The sequence below is a fragment of the Barbus barbus genome, assembly GCF_936440315.1.
Source record: "Barbus barbus genome assembly, chromosome: 21".
In the NCBI taxonomy this organism is placed as follows: Eukaryota; Metazoa; Chordata; class Actinopteri; order Cypriniformes; family Cyprinidae; genus Barbus; species Barbus barbus.
The window spans coordinates 25,405,873-25,424,412 of record NC_136749.1 but is presented as its reverse complement, the minus strand read 5'-3'; the positions used below and the strand labels follow the sequence as shown (position 1 = coordinate 25,424,412).

The following is an 18,540-nucleotide window of genomic DNA, read 5'->3' as shown; positions in this document are numbered from 1 at the left end:
ACCAAACGCGTTTCGTAAAAACCGCGATTAAGAAAATAGGTATGCTATCCACATGCTAAATTACTATAATACCATATGTTTGTATCATATTATTATATACTGTGCCTTCAACAGGAAACAACAAAGTTTCATAGATAACAATTTATATAATAACCTAACCTAAATTAGTACATTAATCAAGATAGAGCAGAAGACGTACAGTATTACGCCGTATTTCTTTTGATAATTTGATGAAATGACATGCTATACAAATATGAACTTTAAGGTCTACACATAGAAAGCTTGGTTAACGGTTTTAATGTGACCTTTATTACTAATGGGTGCCTCTTAGAATAGTTTATAGCAGTGTTTTTTCCTCAAGGTTTTTGGGCCGAGATGAACCCAAAGGCTCTGGAATACACTACATTAATTGCAACGACATATCTGTTCTGTAAAAGGCGCTGTGTGACATTTTCTGACTGTCAATTGATCCATTTGCACATCTAACCATCTTAAATCACATTTTGTGTTACACTAGCAGAAGGACATGCAGGACCAGTGGAGATGTTGAGGCACTATAAGAGAATATTTAGTGTGACAGCAGAAATAAAGGTCATTATAAAGGTTAGTTCCAGCACTGCAAGGTTATTCATGAGTGTGAGTGAATTCAACACATGCACGCCACAGGACACTGACCCTTTCTAGGTCCTGTATGTAGGTCCAATTCAGAGTTATGTATACAGCTCTGGCAGTCTTTCTAAGGGCAATGCTTCTGTCGCAGATGTATGTAAATGATGATTTTATGCATCCTTGCTTTCTCCACAGATTTACATCAGAGTCCAGCATCCATACTGAACACACTCTAAAGTTCAGCCTGTGAGCGACCTCAGTTTGTGTCCGTTTTGTTTGCTTTTTAGATGAGGTAGGCCATGCTAAACTGAACAAATGTACATGTTCGAGACTCTTCTCTGCAGGAACCCTGAGGAAAATAAAGCAACGACGACGTCAAGTGATAGGAAATATAAGACTTCACGCTGTGCCTCAGACAGCAGGTGTATGTGATCGCAAGCGTGGCCCTTTGTCTGTCATTCACAGCAATCACTGAATGATACCACCAGCAAACACTGCAGAAGGATGATTTCTCAGCGTGTCAATCATCATGATCTGTTCAAACATGTCTCTGGCACAGCCAAACCGACGGTGATGCCAGAAGTGTCATGCCTGTTCAAACCGAGGGAGCACATGTGATCGTGCATTTTAAAGGAATAGTTTACCCAAAATGAGAATTTGTTGAAAATTTACTCACCTTCAGGCTGTCCAAATTTATTCACCCTTAGGCCATCCAAGATGAGGATGAGTTTGTCATAACAGATTTGGGGAAATTTAGCATTACATCACTTGCTCACCAATGGATCCTGTGAATGGGTGCCGTCAGAATGAGAGTCCAAACAGCTGATAAAAACATCACAATAATCCACTACTAATGTAACTAATCCATGATCTGTGTGTTAAGACTTTTTTTTTTTTTTTTTTTACTTCAAACCATTGATTCCAGCTAGAAATATGTATTCTCTGTTTATAATATTGCTTTTTTTCCAGTGTTTGAATCAGGAGAGAAATATGCAAGCACCATTTACATGCTGAAACAGTTCTAAATTGGTGGATTTTGCTATAAGAAAATAACAGGGGATGAACTTTTTCACGGGCGGAAGCGTTATTATGGATTTTGGACTGGTATTTTTGCCAGAAGCAACAAAACTTTTCGCTTCACAAGACATTAATTAATGGACTGGAGTCATGTGGATTATTGTGATGTTTTATCAGCTGTTTGGATTCTGACGGCACCCATTCATTAAATAGAATCCACTGAGCAAGTGATGTCATGCTACATTTCTTCAAATCTGATGAAGAGACAAACTCATCTACATCTTGGATGGCCTGAAGGTGAGTAAATTTATTAGAAAATTCATCTTTGGATGAACTATTCCTTTAAATGCAACTTTATTAAATAAAAAAATAGATGATTTTATTATGGTTTTTTGAATTCTTTTATGACAAAATCTAAAAAAAAAAAAAAAGAAAATCTATAAAATGTATTTAATCTATTTGATTTTATTTCAATTATTCAAAATATTTTTATGTAATATGCTGCATCTATGTGTATGTGTCATGTGAACCATGATTATGTAAATTTATCTAGATTTAAATTTACATTTAGGCATTCAGCAGATACTTTTGGCATTTCAACTTAAACATTTTTATCACGATTTGTGTTATTTGGGAATCAAACCCATGATCTTGACATTGTAGGCCTCTACCAAGACAAATGTTATTCTTTTATCTGCAGGATGCTTTCAGAACCAACCAAAGCTGTGGAGAAACTCACAGTGAATGGATAAAGGAGGTCTGAGACTGCATTAGATGCATTGCAGTAATTAAATGAAAGCAGGCAGATATGGATGATAAATGGCAGTTATTGACGGGACTGTCAGTTATGGCGTGGGTGTCAGATATTTTTAAACAGCGATGTTGAGGCCTGGCAGAGGCTTGCATTTCCAGAGGCTGCCGTGAGCTCAACCTCCTGCAGCTGTTTCTGTCTGGCCTAATTAAACTCTGCGACGACTTATCTCATTAAATTCAAACCATACAGAATACGGAACAGAATCTGACCATTCATATCCAGAGGCTTGAGCCATTATGTAATCAGCTGGAAAATGTTATTGTTTGAATTGTGGAAGTATAAAGTATTGTGAGAAACTCTAATTAATGTAATCAGCGTTTGCCATGTTGTCGGCACAGACACAGACAATCATGTAATCATGATTTTACCAGCATAAAATCTGGATGTGAATGGAATAATGAGTAAGGATGTATTATTTACCACAAAATTGTACTCTTATTTATATTTGTCCTGTGCATCAAATAGGTCATTTATGATTATATCAGTATTATTTTAGCATCATTGATATACTCTAATTTCTGTTAATATTTTAAATGACTATATATATATATATATATATATATATATATATATATATATATATATATATAAATTTTTTATTTTAATGTCAATTAAAATTTTTAGTAATTTAAGTTTTAGTAATTTTTTTTTTTTAAGTTAATTAGGTTTAACAAAAATGAGAAATGCCTTGGTGACTATCTAAAATTAAATAAGTTTAGGTGTTTTATATTTTATTTTATTACAGTTAAAGTTTGTTTTATTTAAATTAATGAAAATGTTTTTTATTTCAATTAATGAACTTTTTATGTTTTAAGTTTTAGTTAACGATAATAACCCTGACAGGAGTATGTTTCTGAATCATGATACTTTACATAATTATCGTGACGTAAGTGTACGCTGATTGGCTAAACGCATACAAAAATGCCCTCACCCGCCATGATTTAAAACGCTGTGTAAACATTCCATGTCCATTATTGTGAAACCCGCCAGACACAACAAAACCACAGCTCTGATCACAGGGTCCTCCATCCTCCTGTTGTTAACGTCATTGTTCTTTGTTTTCGTTGTTGAACGCCGCCGAGCACAAATGTCGTCGCTGTCGACCGGCTTACGTCATTTCCTAGTACCCACTGTCGGTGCGAATGCAACCCTTTAAATGGTACTGGGAAATAGTTTGCGCAAAATCATCCCAGTACTTTAAGTTCTGGAACTAAAGCGGTGCGAAAAGGGCTATTCACTCCCCCCACCTACAATTCCTGCCAGACCTGAGACTCAAACTCACAACCTTTGGAGCACAAGTCCTACTCTCTAACCATTAGGCCACAACTGCCCCTAAATTTTTTTTTTTTTCTTACTTCTTCTCTGCATTTAATGCATTCTAAGTGAACACACCCCCAGAGCAGTAGGCAGCTATGTTGTGGCACCCAGGGAGGTTCAGTAGTATTCAGTCGTGGTATTGAGGGTGGAGAGAGCACTGATTATTCACTCCCCCCACCTGAGAGTCAAACTCACAACCTTTGTGTAACGAGTCCAACTCTCTAACCATTAGGCCACGACTTCCCCTAAACACCAGGGGAAGTCATACCAGGTAAACTGTATGACTTCTTTGTACCAGGTAAACTGCTGTGATTGAGAAAATAAATCATTTGATAGTTAGGCTACTACATATATGAAATATATTAAAATCAGTGTATCCATTTCCGAAGATGTGAAAATAACATATATGCCAAAATACACACTGGGCTCTTGGATGTCCTTGACTGCTGGTGTTCATGTGTGTCATTTGTTGTTGGTTTGCCTGAGTGGGGATCAAAAACCGTCACACTACAGATTGTGGATCAGACTCTGAGAAATAGGTCGGAGCGCCAAATCCCACATGCCGGCAGGACTGATCCCCGGCTTCAGATAGGCTACAGCATTCAATGAATGTGATTGCTTTTCCCCACTGATTAAATAGAGATATGGTGTAATAATACATAACCTTTTCACCTCACCGTTTGGTTATGTGTTGCTGAAGCAGAGCACCAAATGTTGAGATAATACTGGAGAGAAAAATGTGTTTGTTCATTGCAATTTACCATGCAGTTTTGCATTTACATTATCATTCTCATTCAGTTTTGTTTTAGGGAATAGTGGAGTTTGAAGATGCAAAAAATAAGTGTAATTTTAACTGTAAAATTTTGTAAAAACGCTACTACTGAAAAAAAACTGTTAATAGGTTAACAGTAAGTTCCCGTACTATATGCAGGGAAAACTGTAAAAGATGTAACCAGACATTTCATGTAATTTTACACTAAAATGCTGTTAATTGTACAGTTTTTCAACTATGTATCGCTGAAACTATGAGACCTGCAAGTGGGAGGGCTTATGCCACAAGTAGGTTGGGAGAGGGTAGGGCTAGGGTTGGGTTTGGTGTAGACAATATTACAAATCCCACCCATTTGGAGCTGGTTCCGACCTCCGTTTATACCTAACTCCAGTTTTTAGAAGTAAAAAATAACAAATCAATGTATAATTTACAGTCAAAAACTGTAAACTGATATCTGCGTGACACTCCACATTTGAAAGTATTTTGTTTAAATAATCATGTTTTTTAATCGTTTTTGTTATCAGTTATGTACATTTAGGCTTTATGTTACATATTCTGTTGTTCAATGAAAGTTTATTGCATTATTTAAGTATCATGTGTGTTAGCATGATGGTGTTTTGAGTTTGCGAGAATGACTCTGTGCACCTTCTATATATTAGTATATACTTCTGCTTGTGGCGAAGCTACTTGTGATGAGCTTTGATTCTTAATGTGGCTCATATCTCTTTTACCATCTGTATTATTATGGTGGTTGTCAGCATGTTAAAGGTACTAAACAGATTTTAATAGCAGTGTGTGTTGTTGGATTTAGTGGTTTACATTCAAATTTCCTTGTTTGTAAATTACAGTTTTATACTGTAAATTTTACAGTTTTGTTCTGTAAATGTGTTTACAGTTTATCTGTATTTTATACTAAATTATTCTGGCAACCACAGCTGCCAAAATTATTTTGTAAAAACTACAGAATTTTTTTTACAGTGTGGTTGAAACATATTTATATGTCTAGGGGAATGTACACTACCAGGAATAATTAAGATTTTTTAAGTTCAAGGTTGCATTTATTTGATCACAAATTGAGTAAAAACAATAATATTGTTAAATAGTATTGCAATTTAAAATAACCTTTTTATTAGCTGAATTTTCAGCATCATTAATCCAGTTTTAAGTTTCACTTAATCCTTCAAAAATCATTCTAATATGCAGAACTGAAATTTGAAATAATATTAATAATATTAAAAATATAATAATTAAACATATTTAGTAGCACAAATGTTTTCAGTATTGATGATAAGAAGGAATGTTTGTTATGCAGCTACTCAGCATATTAGAATACCGGAGTAATGGCTGCTGAAAATTCAGTTTTACATCACAGGAATAAATTACATTTCAAAATATATTAAAATAGAAATCAGTTATTTCAAATTGTAATAATATTTCACAATATTGCTGTAAATTTTACTTTACTTTTGATTAAATAAATGCAGTGTTGGTGTGCATAAAAGATTTCAAAAACATTAAAATATCTTAATTAATTATTCCAAACATTTTTGTGATGTTCATTTTCTATGAAAGTGCTTGTTTCGTTCATGCAGTCAGTGACCTTTGACCTCTGACAGTACAGTAGAACAGCTCCTCTGTAAAACAGCAGTGCAGCATCTCCTTGACATCTTCCTTGACAGTGTCTTCAGCCATCAGCCATTTTTCTGTGATGTTTCTTTTCTACCCTCCTGTTCCTAGAGAAACACTGTTTCTCCCAGCGGGAAGCTCTGTTGTGATGAACAAAGTTTGAGCAATGGTATATTTCTCCCAACAAATGTACAGAAAGGAATAATAACTTTATTATTCAGGCAAGCATGACCTTATTTTACACTTTCCCTTGACTCCACTTTTCCCAAAAAGGTTCTTATTCTTAAACTTTGCACAGTTCATATATCCTGCAAAAATATCCCTTAATTCATTTGTAGGCCTGAAGAAAGACATGCTGAAGAGGAAGATTTATTCTCAGTAACAGCCTAATCTGAAGCCAGAACTCTGAATTTCAGCACACGTTTTCCAGCAGCCGTGTGAGATGTAGCAGTAATTGAGATAACATAAGCGCTCATGAAAACCCATTTCCCATTTGCGGTATCTGTTCATCAGATATGCCGGGTTCACAGGAAAACGTATCGCGGTGTGGGAGTCTTATCACTGACGGGCATCGTTGGCCTCTGCTGGCCGCGCAAAGCAAACTGCAGGTGCTCATATCCCCCCCCCCTGATTTCCTGCCAATATTAATTCTACCCTCAACATGTCCATCCAACGGCTCGGGGGCTTTTCTGCTCAATATGGACTCAAATATTCTGTTAGAATGTAATGAAAAACTTCAAAGCGCTCCATCATTTTCCTTTTAAATCGTTTATCAGATGTGATTTGAATCGTTCGCTGTTTGCATTTCACAAATGCTGCATAAGATTCAAAAGGTGCAGAATTCATCAATGCAAGATCTGCAAGTTATTGCTGCTTAAAGTGATGCAAAATCTGTCCACAAACACCTATATTAAAATCTGGTTTTCTTTTAAAGAAAACAGTACATGCCACTTTCTATGAACACAGTAGTGTGCAGTAAACACAAGTTCCATCATTTTTTTAAAAAGCATTTAATTTTTATACTGCAATAAATTATATACATATATATATATATATATTAGAGCGCCTGCCTCCCATGCTGGAGACTGTGGTTCGATTCCCGCTCGGAGAGAGGCGAGTAGGACCGCAACATTGGTGCTGTAACCCGGATGGAAGTGAGGTTTAGGGGGGTGAGTGTAGCAGAGGCCAGCGGGTAAGTGCTGTGCAGGTTAAACCTCACTCCCCGACCTCAAGTGGCGCTCTAGCGACAGGCACTAGAGGCCGTGGCCTTTAGCCTCCTTGTTAGACGTCGGAGACCGTGGTTCGAATCCCGCTCATCGCGGGGCGAGTAGTAACCGCGACATATATATATATATATATGCCTATTGATAAAATGATAATTTGACAAAAATGTCAAAACTGATATTTAATTTATTGTAGTGAAAAAATATCATTTTTTAAAAATTGTTCATTAATTTTAATAGCCAAAAACATTTTGAATGTATGATTGTTTTTATTTTAAAATCAAACAATAATGTAAAAAAAATTGTATTTTATTTATTGTAGTAAAAAATACTATTCTTTCAAATTATTAATTATTTGTAATAGCCAAACACATTTTGAAAGCAGTCCTATTACCAGATGTTTTCCCATTACCTTAAATTTGTGACACCCAGGAAGCGACATCATTAGAACCCTTTCTGTAAGATGTTTAAAATAACATAAAATTGGTTATTTTGTGCCCTATTTACAGAAATACAATAAATAGCTTAAAAGTTCACCTGTAAACAAACCTTCAGTTTTGATTTGGCTAATAGATGTAACACATCTCTATAGGTGTGAAAAGCACATGAAAACTCACCTCATGGGGACTAAAGTGTTGTATCTGCTTCAGAAAACAAAGTAAACAATGTGAAATAATGGAGAAAAATCTCCTGCGTGATTCGTGACTGTTAGGGAGCACTGGAAATGGGCATTTTCTCTTAGCAAGCCATTATCACATTCATGAGAATCCTGACATTTGTGAATATGTTGCCCTTTCGCATGCAAATAGTGTCTTTTCTTGCTTTCTTCACTAATATGTGGAAATAAGGGTCATGTGACTGCCTCAGTATCTGACAGACATGTGAAAGAGGGCCACTAGCACTAGCAACGGTTTCTGCTGAAGGTCATCCGTTCCTGCGGCTGCTATCTCAACCCTGCTGTTCCGCAGTCATACAGATAATGATGACCTCTCAGACATCAGTGCATGAAGATAAAAGACTCTAGAGCTTTGTTACAAAATCTTGAGACGTTTTTAACGCACTATAGGTGCGCTTATGAATGTTCCAGTTATTTTGGCAACACATGCTCCTTTATATCCCAAGTTCGAAGGCAGCATTGCATACGCTGGTGGCCAAAAGTCTGCAATGATTTTATTTTTATTTTTTTTAATGAAGTCTCTTCTTTTAACGCTAAGCTGCATTTATTTGATCAAAAATACTGTAAAAACAGTAATATTGTGAAACATTTTTACAATTGAAAAGAACATTTAAAATGTTATTTTAATACGTTTTTAAATGTAATTTATTGCTGTGATGCAAGGCTGAATTTTCAACATCAACAGTTTGGGGTAAGTAGGAATTTATTTATTTTTCAGAATGATTTCTGAAGGATCATGTGACACTGAGGACTGGAGTAATGATGCTAAAAATTCTATTTTGCATGACAGGAATAAATTGTAAAAAATATTTCACAATATTACAGTTTTTACTGTATTTCTGATCAAATAAGTGCAGCTATAAAATCACTAAAAATTTTAATAATTCCAAACTTTTGGCTGACAGAGTATATCTATTAGGCTATACTATATACAGAAAAGACTTGCTGCTAAGCTAATAATGTAATAATTATACATGTTTATTGATATATTTTGCAGCCTATACAGTTTAGAACAGCCTTCATATTGCCTTTAATGGCTAAAATTGGTACAAGCAGCTGTATGTTCAAATATTCACCTATATATAGATGCAGATATAGATGTGGAGGATGCTAATACAATTAATTGCTGGTCCAAATCTCTCTCTGTCTAACCACTGACTCTCTGACTTATTTATGAGAGCCCACCAGGGTGTTCATGGGAAGGCATCAGAGGCATCCGTCACAGCTCTCCTGGTATCCACACAGCGCCCATCGATTTCCACCTCTTGTGGCGGACACTCACCATCAATCAATATGGTAGCAAGTCTTCATTTTTGCTGGAAAAACCCACTCTTTGACTTCAACAGCTGATGACAACAGATATTGGCCTCTGAAAGAAATTTTAAAATGACTGGAATTTAATCAGTCTCATATTGCAGATGATATAATGATTTGTTTAATTGCATAAATAAAATCAGTATTTGATGCTACTTAAATTTAAAACCTGTTATTGCTTTAATTATATGTAAAGATAAATGTATCAACATTGTAAACACAATCAATCATTTCTGATACATCTCTCAGAACCGACATAAGAATGCAAACAACTTTGACCTTGAAAAAGCAGAGTCAGCCTTAATATTTGATATTCAGTTTAGAGTGGTATCATATTCTCTTCGATTCCAGCTCTGAACAGCGAGCGGATCGAACAAGGCCAGAGCAGATTATATTACTGCATTAAAACACTTTATATAACACAACCAGCTGCAATATTCAATATTAAGAACTGCTCAGGAAAAAAAAGGGGCTCATGAACAACTATCACAAAATATAAAAACAGTCGTGGATCATCCAGGAAATGACACATAGTATTACGATTCAAGGGTATGTAAACTTTTGAATGGGGTAATTTTTATAAATTCAGTTATTATTTTGTCTTGTGGAGTATATGTAAACATCTGTTATGTGAAAGAGCTTATTCAGGACAATACTAAATAAAAAATAAAATGCAATTTTCATGATCCCCCTTATTTTGTTTCAATTATTAACATTTTGCACATTCTGGAAGGGGTATGTAAACTTATGAGCACAACTATGGATGGATGGAGATATGTTTTTAAAGATATATTCCTTTTGAAAAGCAGGCTGAAGCACATGTTCATTAGTCCTACATAAATATTAAAAATTTCAGTATGTCTACATATATATAAGATACACTCTGTAAAAAATGATCATGATTTTAACGTTAAAAGACTGTAAAAATGCTACAGTAAAAACCTATTAATTGGTTAAATTCCCCAAAAAAACATATTGGACATTTTATGTAATTTTACAGCAAAATACAGTTTTCGGAAGTAAAAAGGAACGTATAATTTTCAGTGAAAAACTATAAATTCACATTCCCAGAATTCCCTGCATTAGCTACATTTCACATTTGATGTTTTTACGTTGAAATAACTATGTTTCTTCTTAGTTTTTTCTTTCAATTTATGTTCATTATGGTTGCATGTTATGCCTAATGTTGTTAAATGAATGTTTATTGCATTATTTCAGTATCATGTGTGTTACCATGATGGTGTTTAGTGTTTGTGTGAATGACACAGCGCACCTTCTAAACGCAGGTTAATCAGCTTTCTAGTTTAGTCTTCAGAGCGCTTGTCAACTAATCAGCCGTTTTAAGGCCTAGTTCACTCTTGAAACTTGTTTAGTGGTCTGGGACATTCACTAACTCAGAAGCTCTAAAATGCATAAAATCTTGGAAGCGGAAGTAGGCTACTTACAAAGCTTCCATACCGGAATAAACATCACACCATATGCTCCGATTCTATTGATATATTGATACCCGAAGATTTGGAAAGATGAACCGGTTTTTTTTCTTTTTGCTATATTTCAGAATAAACACACATCAGACAGGAAATGAACACATCTAGTAATCTGTAAAAACATGTAAAAACAGTACAATGTGTTTAAAGAGAATACAAAATAATAGCCTATTAAAAAAGATTGGTCCTGCATGTTCTATATGGCATTTTTCTTCTTACATTGTACTGTACATATTTATTTATATATCAGTGTTATTTTATTATATAGATAGATAGATAGATAGATAGATAGATAGATAGATAGATAGATAGATAGATAGATAGATAGATAGATAGATAGATAGATAGATAGATAGATAATGTTAAAATTTTCAGTGTTAATTTTTTTCAGTTTTATTTTTAAGTTAAATCTTTAGTAATTTATTAGTTCAAGTTTTTTTTTGCTATATAGTTTTATTTATTTTTATTTCAGTTTAAGTTTTAATTATTTTAGTACCATGAGTTACACTTAATTGCTGAAATAATATTATATTTTTCCAATTAACATTTATTTTAGTTCGAGGAAATTTATATAAATAAAATATATATATATATATGCCTTTATTTATTAGTATTACTGTGACATATTGATAATGGATATTATTTTTGCATATTGTTCATATTATCTTTACCTTCATTCTTATACAGGAAAAACTGACTTTCTGTATAAATAAATCACTCCCTGTGTATGTGACATAAAAGATTTGGTATGATCCATTCCTCCCCTGTCTCAATGGTTCGGTCTGTATTCAGAAGGTCAGATTACTCTGTGTGTGTCTCTCTCATCCTGCACAGTGCACACAGATGAGCATTACTGTGACCGGCTGCATAAACTCATCAGAAACGTCCGTGTATGAGAGACCTGGGACATGGAGAGAGCTTCATTCTGAGAGTGAGTCCCATCTTCTCTTTCTTCTCTCTCTTATGCATGTTTAGGGAATGATGCAGCAGCACCTGCATGCTCTGACATAGGGAGTCTTTAACACCTGGATGATACAAGAGTTCATGCATGATGATACAGATGCATAAAGTGGTACGACTGATGTATTTATAGAGACTGTTGTGTGTTGTGATGGGTTTTGCATGATGGTCAGAGACTGGACACACAGGAATCACTGTGTCTGTAGTTTGCACTTGTTTCATATATATGTGCTCTTCCAAGTTGTGATTTAATCTCAAATTACATATTACAAGCATAATTTAACTTTACTTGGATGACTAGTTTTAGAAAAAAGTTAAAAATAAGTAATAATAGTAATAATAAAATAGTCTTTAATTTCCAGAGTTGGTAGTAAATTAAGGCTAGAACGTTTTTTTTTTCTTTTTAATTAATGTATTTTAACTGATTATTAAATAATATGGAAAAACATTATATGAATAATAATATTATTATTGTTGTTATTCATTCTTTTTTTTATTATCCTTCAAAGATATGTTAGCTGCGACAAATTTTCTTGCTGTGCAGCTTTGAATGATTCTACTTTTGCTTTATACTACAAACAGAACACATCTAAACAATGATGCCTTTGAAAGCATCCCGTCCTCTCATGTGAGGAATCCAGTTTGAGTCACTGCATGAAGACCTTCTCACAGAAACACAACTGTGTTAACTCTTTAACTTGAGCAATCTTATCCACTTTAAATAAGACTCACACTCATTTAAGAGTAATTTACTTCAAATATTGATTCCTTGAATTGTGTTTTGAATGGTCAGAGTGATGTTCCCTGAGAGCGACTCTGTGACTGAAATCGGAGATGAGCATTGCTTGTTTATCTCCTACTGTGTGTTTAAAATAAAAAACGTATTTCTCATGGACTCTTAAACATTTAAGTACAAACTTCAAATGTTTCAAAATGACCTCAAATATTATCATAATGCATATGCCATTGCTAAATATTCTGCCTGCTGAGTTCAGATAAAGATATTTTTGTAATTGAATTGAAAAACAGATTTGCCTTCAATGTTAAAGAAGGACATGTGTGTCGTCCATCTCCTACTCTAGGGGGAGCTCTTCATCATAGATGTGCTTTCAGAAAACTTTCCCGCTTTCAGTGAGCAGCTTGAGACCTTGAATCTGTTTTTTGTGTGTCATCATAGACTAAATATTGAAGAAGCTGTCCTGAGTGGGGTATAAAATATGATATGTATAAAACAGTAAATTGCAGAGGAGAACTTTAAAGAGAATTTTGCTCTGTTACAGCCTGTGGAAGAACAATATTTGTAAAAATTTAGGATAAATCTTTGCAGGTCACCAGTTTTTTTTTTTTAATGTTGCATTGTGAAATGAAGTCTGACACATTGCTTTACCTTACGAACACTGGTAAAATGGTCAAATCAATGTAAAGTGCAGCCTGTGAATATTAACAGTTTAGTATTCTTTGACATGTGAGTTCAGATTAAATATTCAGAGAAGCGCAGACCCACCAGAGGATTTGATTTATCTATAATGAACATAACCTTCCTCTCGGTTCATACAGAACATGGACACTCTGACAGTCATGTTTCAGATAATAAATCTCACTCGTAATAAGAGCCTCGGAATAGGACAGGCATTATAGGTGCTCATTTTATGATGAAATGCAAAGGTAGAAATCTTGACTAAAATGACAGCTGCTTTATCGACTGTTCAAGGCTACAATCTCATTTGTTCCACTGGAAGATCAGTTATGATCTTCGCTGTTTCCTTCTATGACTTAATCATAGTGTGATATGTAACGTAAGATGTGTAGCCTACTTGATGCAGCTATAGGATGTTGTTCTGTATGTATGTATTGTTTATATTTACTGTTCAAATTTTGGGGTTATTATTACAATTATTTAAATTATTACAATTTAAAGTGCCTCTAGTATATGGGTAATGAAAGGTTCATATTTTTGTTTTGGGAGTCCTCAACAACATGTTGACATGCATGCAAGGTCAAAATGTATGAAAGAAACAACATGAAACGGCTTGGGATTCGTTTAAAAAATGACTCGTTTCAATGATTCAGAGTCGACTCTTTCTTTTGAGTGACAATAACTTTATACACGGTGCACTTTCAGATTTAAAACATCGCAGGATGTTTTCATTCACTGTCAGCTGTTACACACTGCGTGAAAAGTCATTTTCAAAAATCCATAATAGGGGCACTTTAAAATATTTTCTATTTTAATTTTCACATGAAAATAGGGATTCTATTTCATTTATTCGGAAAAGTAATTTTTGTAACAATGTAAAAGTATTTACAGTACTGTCAAATTTGACAAACTAAATGTTCTTGCTGAATAAAAGCATTTCTTTCTTTATTACTGACCCCAAAATTATTTGTTCCCTTTAGTTTGTTATTAAAACAATGGTGACTAACAAATCCACACACATTTGTTCTGGCTTCAGATTTCAAGAGCTCATATTCGTATGAGATAAATGTCATGTCATGTCCTCGCACACCATTTATTTTCTATTTCTCTAATTGCACGGGGGACCTTTTCTCGTCTCTTAGTGAAATTAAAATTCTGCTCCATTCTCTCTGAAAGACAGTGTCACATGAAAGACTGAATATCATGACAGCTTGTCTCGCTCAGATTCTTTCAAAATGAAGGTTTCACTTCAGTGTTGATGGAGCACTTATTTACAGTACATAAAAAAAGATTTCCAATTAAAACTATGGCTCTGTTCCAATACCAAGTGAGCTGCCTTGCAAGAAGAAATTTCTCTCACTACACCCTCATTATTTCAAAGAACTTGCTGCAATGCATTCTGGGATTATAATTTCCATGAAAGATGCATACAGTGCTTCCTTTTTAAATTTGATTAGAATGAAATATCGTAATCTCATTTTGGAGCATACTTAAAATGTTGCCTACATAGTCAGCTGACTAGGTTTTGGAACAGAATCACTGTTTTTGTGTTGTTTTTGTTTTGAGCACTGCAACAATGATTTTTTTTTTTTTTCTGTATCTACGGTATTATTGTCAGCTCATGGTATTGCATAACAGAGTAAATCCTAAATCCAAAGAAGCCGGTTGGAGTCCTCCAGGTGGTAGGTGCTTTACTGGTTCAGGCTACGGCGATATATCATGCAGCCACACTTCATTTATGAATTAATAGTGCGCTTATGCAAACTAGTCAATGATTTATGGGACAGATGGAAAAAGCTGAAATATCAAGACTTTAAAAAGGGTTGTTGTGTGGGACTGCATAAAAATTTATTAGGAATGTTTCTTTTTCATGAGGAGCAAATGTCTAAGCTTTATGTCTGTTAGTGATAGCACTGCTAACTAATGCTCTAAACATTTGTTTCACAGCAATGAACTTCTGACTCCCTCATTTAATTGCATTATGGTTTTGTGCATGGTTGATGCTGATGCTGTTTTGCAACTGATTACCCCTCAGCAATCAATAAAAAATATGTTTTAATACTTATTTTATATAAAAAGCAACAGATGTTAGACAGATCATTGGCGAGGAATTTTTAGGCATGCTGTCAAGCCTTAACTATGTTAAAATCTTGGCATGTTGCTTTTATAAAACAGCCTTAACAATGTTCAATAAAATGTATTCATAATTAGAATCCTGCACCTGCATAGTTGATTAGACTGTAATGTTATTTTTTAAAAATCAATTTCTTATTTTAGAATTCAGCTTGTATCATAAGAGCGGCTTTGAAAATGAGAGGCTCTCTTAACTATGAGCACACTGTTCATTAGTTCACAATATTTTCAGCCATTAACAGTTTTCAGATTGCATAATATTTAAGCAGTTTATGGTGCTGGAGATCCAGTGAAAGATTTAAATCCCAGTTTAAACAGAAGTACAGTGCTGACTGTAGATTAGCAAGGGATTTGCTCTTCTAATCCCTAGTAACACTGACCCTTGCAGCTTGGTTTATCATTTGTTACTCACGTGTTTCATGTTTTAAAGGAATAGTTCACCCAAAAGTCAAAATTTGCTGAAAACTGATTCACCCTCAGGCCATCAGACTGAAGTTGTGTGGATTACTTGTGGATTATTGTGATGATTTTATCAGTTGTTTGGCATCTCATTCTGACGGCACCCATTCACTGCAAAGGATCCACTGGTGTGCAAGTGATGTGATGCTACGATTCTTCAAATCTGTTCAGATGAAGAAACAAATTTTCACTTTTGGTTGAACCTTTAACGTAAAACAGTCCACAGACTTGATTGGTGGCTCATTTTGACCAATTTCCCACTTACTTATAGGGACTTTTTGGTTGCTCATCTGCTGCTTTAGATGTTTCCCTGCTTGTTCTTATGCTATTTTCGTTTAATCAGTAACAGCAGCTATTATTCTCTCCTGACATATCAGTTTCAGACTCTGCAAATTTAATTTAGCATTTGCAATGACGAATGATTTTGCTGATTTTTGCCTTGCAGATGACAAAATGTCCAAAAAACAATGTGCATTAAAATAGCACACTTCCCTTTTAAATTCACATTATGTCCAGCTCTTGACAGTCAATGTGATAAACATGACAAACAAATCCACATGCACATGACCAACACCAAAGCTGAAATGCTCTTATAGGACTGAATCTGCGCTCTGTTGTATCGAAATGCGTCCAGCTCTCAAGATTAAATGTACCTTGGAACAAAGTCATTTTAGCGCACTGCCTCCTGAGGCATTTGTCTCTGTCAACATAATATAATTTTGTGTAATGACTCAGCAGAATATATCCAGAGTTGGACTGACAGATTCCCACCTTGCCAAGAGCTCAAACAATCACATCTGTGTTCAGAATGTAAATTGTAGGGAATGGAGCTCAAGCACACACACACTCACTTTTCTGCAAGGTGAAAGCACTGTTCATGTTCTATAGATTTAATAATATATTTACTGGAGCTAATATTACAAGGAGTCACAGTACAAGAGCACATTTTGAACTTTCTGAATTATTATTATTATTATTATTAATATTATTTTTAAAATACAGACATTTTGAATCAGCCACAGAACAAAAAGAAAAAAAGGCAATTGCGACTTTTTCTCATGATTTTAAGTTAATACCTTCCAATTTCTGCCTCAAAAATTGAAAGATATAGGCCTAAACTTAGAATTACGGGATATACATTTAGAATTGCTAAATATAATCTCACAATTCTAAACTCGCAGGTCCGAATTGTGAGATAGAAATGTTGCAAAACTGACTTATTTCATCAGAATTGTGATTTTATATATTGGCTGTTTTGCTTGTTAAATTATTTGATCACATTCTAAAGATGCTTTTTGGTGCAACTGCAGCATTTAGCAGCACGGCCCAGATATTATTTCTGGAAAAGTCGAAATTATTAATTGTTATTGATTATTATAAATAATCAATTGTGCAGAGAAAACAACAGCAAAACTCTACACCATGAGGGAATTGCATTATGGGAAATCACAGGTCTGTGTAACACTCTAGTCTCATTCTGTGTCAGGACAGTTTAATAGTTAATTAAAACAAGTGTATCTGCTCAAGGGTGGAAAGGTCTTGCAATGAATATCGTAAGCAGGTCTCAGACAATCCCATAGTGTCTCGGATATCACAACACAGAACTTTCACTTCAGCTTTTCACTTACTCCATAAACATGTGGACACGCAATTGATTTTAGAGAAAAGAACATTTGCATTCTGACATTTGCATTCTGAAATAATCTTGTGGTTTCATAATGTCTTGTTTTCTTTGATGGAGTTGACCTTGTATGTTTTGTATTCCTCAAGCCAAGCGCAAACTACAAGACTAGTCACTCTTTCATGTTGTAAATATGTTGCCTGAAAAATCAAACTGCTGCCCACGTCTCGACCATAAATTTTCAGTTTTTTGGAATGGAAAATGGAAAATGGAAAAAAACAACCAAATTTTCTTTCAAGTTGTTTGTTTACGTGTCAGGAATCAATCTAGTTTAGCTGGATATGTCTGAAAAATTTGGAGATAATAGCTAGGCCTATTTTAGGAAGGAGAATTATCTCTATTCTGTGTTTAGTTGTGCATAGCACACCAACATGACACAAAACAAACTATAATTTTAAATATGCACAGGGAAACAAGCTATCTTTAGCTGTAAAATCTCACAGGCTTACGACTGATGAAACATCCAGAACACAAGTCTTACTTCACATAGCCTAAATGATTGTGTAGTCTATAAGAATGCAAGGGGACACCAGTTGGTCAGCAAACATAACTCAAACATGACAACAGAACTAAAACTATTGAATCATTAGGTTAGTATTTTCTGTAGGCTATTTAGAATGGAAGACTGAATTAGTCAATGAATCGTATCTCGGTTTCAAACGGAGTTGGCAGAACGATCTGAATTGGTAGGCCTATAAGCCAATTTTATTGGTGCACAAGGCACAGTAAATTTACTGATAAATTATTGTCTGAGATCAGAGCATTTTACCAACATGAAAATCATAGCAATCATATCATGTCTCTTGTTTTTTGTGTGTTAAATGAATCGATTCTTTCAATTGCGTTCAGTAAGGGTCCGATTCACAGGCTGGTCCGAATCCGTTCGCATTTTAATTCGAATCATTCGCATCACACGCTGAATCGTTTGGCGCGCGTTCTCACTCAGTAAAACACCGCGATACTCAAAACAGACCCAAACAGAGTGCTGGAGGCTGGATATTTACCTAGGATCCATGGAAATCATTTGCCATCAAT

At 34.7% G+C, this 18,540-nt stretch overlaps 1 protein-coding gene across 1 annotated transcript in view; it reads left to right on the top strand.

The window, feature by feature from the left end:
* Positions 1 to 11,685: 11,685 nt before the first annotated feature.
* Positions 11,686 to 18,540, top strand: part of LOC306886971 (oxidation resistance protein 1-like) — a gene marked incomplete at its 5' end in the record, with an annotated part of 150,680 nt that continues 143,825 nt past the window's right edge. The window contains one exon of the mRNA XM_079444387.1: positions 11,686 to 11,786. The remainder of the gene's footprint in view (positions 11,787 to 18,540) is intronic.